We start from the raw sequence: 6,992 nt of genomic DNA on the forward strand, positions 1-6,992 counted from the left end.
AGAGTCGACAGGCAAGTTGAAGTTTGTTTTTTTTTTTTCTTAATTGTTGAGTTGTTTTATTTTTTGTTGTTTAGTTGTTTGGGGGGGGGGGGGGGAATGTAGGCTATACAAACATGATGAGCTTGGAAAAGGGAGCAGTGAGAAATGGTTCAAAATGCCTTCTTTTGTTATTACCTGCGCCATGCTCACATAAATGTGAATTGATAAATCTCTTTGCAGCATTATGGATCAGATGGGTTGCATCATAGACATTATACTGGTTCACTGTTGTAAAATAACTGACTGTGAAGAGATCAACCTTACAAGAGATTACTGATTAACGGATTAGGACCTATGTAAAAGAGTTGGTAAAGGCGATACAGCTTGTACTCAATGAACAATGTGATCTGTACCTGTTGTTTATAATGTAAAGCGAATAAAAATTATTTCAACTAAAGTTAGGCTTGGCACCTTTGTTTAGAGCCCAGCCCCACTGGCAGCTACTTGTTGCTAGCTGCACCTAAAATTTAGCCCAGTGGGGCTGCCTCATTTCATAATCTTCCCAGGTCCCAGCAATGTCCTGTACTCACGGATAATTGCTAAAATGCTGCCATCTTTAGTGTTCCCGGGTCCCTGTAGTTTTAGACTGCTGGAAACCTGAGGATTAGCTCAACCGTTGCCTCATGTCCCACTTTGACTGGAAGACCCCTGGAATCCTCCCTGTGTCCTGAATTAATCTAATCCTGCTCCTGCAATTTAATCTTCCCACCCATTCTCTGCATTCCCGCTTTTGCCAACTGAAGAAATTCTTGCTAGTTCGGATGGCTTGCAGGTGATGTCAGAGTCCCTAGAGACCGTATACTGCTGCTCACTTCGAGAGACTATGATGTGCTTGCTTGGGATGTTCAAAACTAGAGATATATGTTTTTCCCTTGACCCTGTGTGTGGTTTTGTTTTTGTTGTTTGTTTTTTTTATTTTGTTTTTTAATTCTGAGTGTTGTGTACCTGTCACAGAGCAAACATTTTGAAGTTGAACCCACTACACAATGAATTCAATTTGTTACCTATGGCTGACAAACTCCATCCAGCCCTCAGTTCTCTGTTTTAAACATGCTATATTAGGGGGGGGGCTGTCATGTAGCTTACAGCACTGTTTTGATTTTCAGGGAGTCTTACTTATTTTTATTTGCTTTATCCCAGCTCACATCTTATTTAACCACTTTACGTATTCACTTTAAGTATGAATTTCTTCCACAGGCCATCCAAAGGCCCCTCATATGAAAAGGTTGGACATGGTATTTATTAACCCAAAGTAGCTATCAAGGGAAGCCAAAGCAAAAAAAGTATATATACTCCCTCCATACAACCAAATCAAAGGCCTTTTCAGCATCCAAAGATGGGATTAGCATTTCGTAAAGGGACGTTAAACACAAAATATATTTTATAATCATAGTATTGTGGTTATGCCTTTCGCTAGTCATGGTAGCCACCATGTTGAAATCTACTTTTTACATCATCCCTGTTCCTGTTTGCACAAGTGCAGCAACTTTCCTTCAGGTACCTGCAATGAAACCTATGTTCCAAAAAGGCAGCACCTATAATTAGAGGGCGGTGCCAGAGCAAGGTATTAATTCGCTTCCTGGTGTTCTCACATAGTTGTCAGTCATGAACAGCAATCAATTTAAATTTGACCAAGAAAATGGGCTTGGTGGTTCTTTACCCAGATTAAAGAAAAGGGCAATTTATAGGGATATTAAACCACATTTTTTTCATTCATGATTCAGACATTTTAAGCAACTTTCTAATTTACTCCTATTATCAAATTTTCTTCGTTCTCTTATCTTTTTTTTAAAAAAGAAGGTATCTAAGCTAAGGAGTCAGCCAAGTTTTGGTTAGGACCCTGGGCAGCACTTTTCTAATGGTGGCTGAAATTTAGCAACCAATCAGCAAGGACAACCCAGGTTGTGAACGAAAAATGGTCCGGATTCTAAACTTACATTCTTGCTTTTCAAATAAAGATAGCAAGAGAATGAAGAAAAATTGATAAGACTAAATTAGAAAGTTTCTTAAAATCGCATGCTCTATCTGAATTATGAAAGAAAACATTTGGGTTTAGTGTCCCTTTAATCTTCCATTAAATAACTTTTTTGTTTGTTTTTTTTTAATTGAAATTATGAGAAAGGTCTAGTGTTTGAATATTAATGGTTTCTCTCACACAAAGAATTATATTCAGGTAATAAGTGCCTTGTTTGAGTAGGTAGAAACATCTCGGAAGCCTTTAGGGATTTCTTCCCTTGTCTGTATTTACCTTATATCAGTCTGTGGCCATACTGTGCACACCCCACTGTACATGAATATTTCTCCTTGGATGTTATTGACTGTGAATTCCTCTTAGTAGGTCCACCTTGCTAGTTACCTTTCTCAGACTGTGGTCTTGAAGGAACAGCCAGGAACATGTTATTCTTGTTTGCTAGATCATGTGATTTCCAGCTGATAAAGTCCTGCTAGGGGTTTATGGGTCAGTTTTTGCCTATTGCTTATTTCTTATAGCAGTTTTGAAAAATCATTAATCCATTATTAGCACATTTTAAAACAATCAAATAAATAAAGAAAACATTTCTGAGCTTGCTCTTACATTTTATCCTGCCTGCATTGTTCAGTCCCTGCTAATACTACCTATTATATACCGATCTAAAAGCTATAAGTATTGGCAAAAACTTTTATTTATCCAAAGGTTTTAAGATCAAATTTTTGTTAGGGAAATTACTTAAAAATTATTGTTGGGCAAGCTTTTTTTGTTTTCCCTATATTACAAATAGTTTTCATTAGTACTCCATCAGGGTTCCATCTCAGGTTTCTCAGAGCCTTGTTAAAAGAGGCTCTTTTTGGCTCACAACATCATTTTCTTCATAAATGGAAAGAGTTCACAGCTGCATTCATTACTTTTGGGAAATAAGAACCTGGCCACCAGGAGGAGGCAAAGACACCCCAGCCAAAGGCTTAAATACTCCTCCCACTTCCCTCATCCCCCAGTCATTCTTTGCCTTTCATCCCAGGAGGTTGGCAGAGAAGTGTCAGAAGTTTGTTTTTGTCACTTATGGAGGGTAGTACTCTTCGACATGGGACGGGAGTTTTAAATAATCCTGTCAGTCTCTCAGTGAGGGCTTGGATGAAAGTTAGAGTCCAGAGATGCAAAAAGAGTCTTTCTGCAAAACCATTCCGACTCATTTTAACAACTCCACGAGCGTTGTCGAAATTCGCTTAGCTGCGTGCTTTCTTCTCTCAAGACCATGGCGGAGGCGAGGCTACTATCCGTCACACTTGAAGGTCCGTGTTCCTGTTCCACGGTGTAGATTCCGGTAAGATCGTTTCATTTTACTTCTTCATGAATGTACTGTAACTCATTTGTTTCTGCGAACTCGCATGAAAAATACAGGGTCTGAGTGGGACTCCTTTAGTATCTTGGAATCAAGGGTTAATATCTCCTGAGGGGGATTATTGAACAGGGTTTTTTTAATCATGTTTGTTATGTGAGTCAATCTGCTTATGTGTAGTGTTAACTGGACTTGTGGCTTTGTAACATAACAGCCTGTTGAAGTGATGCGACCTTACGGTCGTGCGCACTTTTTTTGGACTGTATGGTTCACCTTGTGACCGGCATGTTTACGTTCTGGTCTCCCATTTCCGCATTCCTGACTGTGTGGCGACGGAGAATTCTAGTCCGCTGGTGTCTGGTTCATAAGAGGTGGTGAGTGCCCCAGCCATTGTGGGTGTCAGGTGCCGTTTCAATTGTTTTTATATATAGTCCATTTTTGGGTATCCTTTATCCAGTAATGGAGGATGCTGATGTTGAGATTGGTCAACTTTCTGATTCAGATTCTTCATCCTGTGACGAATGCGAATTGGCCCCATTGACTCAGGTCAGTCAGTTAAGTTCTTTAGGTCGTCCTAGAGTGCCTTTTTCCTCTGGCTTGGGGATTCAAGGGACCGCTGAGCCATCCACCTTGGGGGGCCCTGTCCTCCGGGAGGCGAGTTCCCTACCGCTCCCTACTACTTCACATGCGGGTAACCCAGGTTATGTGTTTTGGGTGGATTGTTCCCCCCGGAGGTTGTGGCACATTTTCGCTTTCACATACTTTTGGCACTTGTGCGTCTACAAAGTCCAGATGTTTATTTGCGATTGTGCTTGTGCCTGATTGCCTCATGTTTCTCGGCCACTGGAGGGCATGTGCAGTTCCCTGCGGGTGTAATTGTTCCTGAGTGTTGTGCCTTTCGTTACAGGCGGGCTCGCCTTTGTGTTTTACTCAGACACGTTTTTGAGCTGTTTGGGGACCCTATCCTTGGGTATGGGACTCCTCAGTCTCCTTCGAATGGCTCACCTCGTTAGACATGGGGAGGATGAAGTAATCTCCTTTAAGTCTTATCGAGATATTTCCCAGTTTTGTTGGAAGAACAGGTTCTTCTGTTCGGCTGGTTTTGCGGATATTTCTGTTCTTCTTGGGCGTTAACCCTCGGGTTGCCTGTTTATTTTATTTTATCCGGTTAGGATGAATTTTATTTTATTTTTCATACTATGTTTCCTGCGGGAACTTAAAAATCTCTGGGATCGATACTCGCTGTTTGCTTCTACAGAAGTTGTTCAGGACACGTTAGTCCCATGTTTGTTTTTTTTCTTCCTCCCTCTCTGAGCACGGATTTAGCCAGCATGGCAGTTCTGACCCTGGTTGCAGGCTGGTCCTGCTTGGGTTCAGATCTGTCTTGCGGCTTATTCAGACACGTGGCGGCTATTATACCTTACTGGTCAGGTTGGGGTGCCGAGTGCTCTTAACATTATTTATGTTTTTGTTTTAATAGTTTAAGCTAAGCATTCTCAAGAAGACTTGTGGGTCCGTGCAGGCTCTCGGGATTGTTTCGGTCCTAAATAGCCTTCACTCTGGTGACTGGGTCAGTGAATTTTGCTGCGTCACTCTCTGTTGTTTCTGATACCCTTGGAACCTAGAGTATTCCTTCCCACGTGGTGGGAACATTAGAGGGATTAGCGCCTCTTCCGCCAGCGGGGCAGTGTTGCTTTAGGAAATTGTCCTTTTGTGGACTTGTTCCTTTAGTGGTTCTCTTCTTCATTGAGACCTCTTGGATTGTCCGTTTCTCCTCGGGATGGCTCGCCTTCAGGGGACTTGGATTCCCTTCGGGAGTTGGTTATTCCTTTTCGGGACATTGGACAGTGGGGTCTTTCTGTGCTCCGGTTAGGGGTCCTTTCCCGGTGTTGGGCATGCTCTGCATCTCTTTCTTGGGAAAGAAGAGGTCCTAGTGGTTTTCTACTCATATAGTTTAGGTATTGCAATCCAGGTGGCATCCAAACCCAGGTTTTACTGTCCTCTGATTTCGAATCTGAGGTGATGTGGAGGTTTGATGTTGCTCTATTCGGGTGACTTGTCCTCACTGTTCCCCTGGTGTCTGGAGCTCGTGGCTAGCTGGACAGCTAGCTCAGAATACTAATGCTCTGTGGCTCCTCTGTACTGTTGCCAACTGAGGGTTCCTAGTTCGATCCCTAGCAAGGTCTACTCAGCCTTTCCTCCTTCCGAGGTTGATTAGCGCCGCACTTTTCAAGCACAATCATGTGACGGTTGCTTGGACGCTGGTTAGTTACAGCGTCTTTTTTATGGCCCTGACTCTTTAAATTGTTGGGCTCCTGCGAGGGGTGGTCTCTTCCCTTTGGATTGGGACTTGCAAGAGCTCTTGCTCTTGTTATCCGGGTTGTTCTGGATTTTTCCCTAGGAGGTCTATTTTTTTCATATAAGACGAGGGATTTGTGTTCCTGGAAGATTGTTTAATCTAAACATTGTGGGACCCGGGCTTCTTGTCCTGATGTTTCGGTGGTCGAGGGTTTTACTCAGCATTTTCTCTTTGTGGATCCCACTGTGGAATGTTACCGGACCTTATGATCCTAGGACTGGCCTGGGGGTTCCAGCTTCCGGGGTACTTGGGCTTAGCCCTTGTTCTGGCTGTTCTGTTTTACAACTTGACCAGATTTTTGGAGAGGGGCTCCTTGGAGCTTGACTTGTGCTGGACGATACAGTTCCCTTGGGACAGCCAACTATCGTGGCCTGATGGTGGGTTTTCCTGCCTAGCAAACGGAAGGGTTGTGGTTGCTCAGCTGTCACTTTGCGTCTGGTATGTGTGCTAGCACGATGGTGTTTTAGGGGGTTCTTCCATGTTCGTCAGTGATGTGGCCTTGTGTCCTTTCTACGATTTCCTGTCTTATGGGCAGGTGTTTATCGACACTCTCCTCTTCAGGGGACTCGGTGTCCTCCTTACGGAGGTATGGTTCCCTTTTTGGGGGCCTCTGCTATGTTCGGGAGGTTGGAGCAGATGTTTTATCTGTTTTGGGGACTGGTCTGCTCTTTGAGTTGTTCCTTCCCATCTGGGGAGCTGCTGACTCCGTATTGAGACTTCATCGGGTGGCTTGCTAGATCGCTTGGGTCTATCACCTGCTCAATTGTCTTTTGGTTGAAGTGGCTGTGTCCATTCTTCCGCCCTTTTGGGGGCTGATCTTGGGGTTCCTTTCGGTTCCCTTGCTTTCAGATCTGCCTCTGCTTGGGCTGGTCCGGCTAGGTGTAGGATCTGAGATCTGTTGTTCATTCTCAGGTCTTGGGGGTGACAGTGGACCTTGTTTTTAGAGGTTCTGTGCCTCTCCCCCTTTGTGATCTTTGTGTAGGCTTGGCGGCCTAGATTGCCTGGACAATGTCCTCTGTCTTGGAGGTTGGGCAGTCTGCTATTTTGTTTGACCGCTTCTTCCTTACGGATAGTGTTTCTCCATGTCTTCCTACGGATGGCAGCGTGTTACTGGACTCAGATGTTTATTTTCTGAGTTTGCTACTTGTACTATGCTGTTTGCTCAGTCTCTGAGTTCTGATGTTTTGAGGACTTTGTCTTCAGCTGTCTTTTTGGATGCTGTTGCACGATGTTTGGGAAAAGTTTCTTCTCCATGATGATGCCCGGTTGCTCCTTGTGGG

This window comes from Bombina bombina, chromosome 5 (genome assembly GCF_027579735.1).
Source record: "Bombina bombina isolate aBomBom1 chromosome 5, aBomBom1.pri, whole genome shotgun sequence".
Lineage (NCBI taxonomy): Eukaryota > Metazoa > Chordata > Amphibia > Anura > Bombinatoridae > Bombina > Bombina bombina.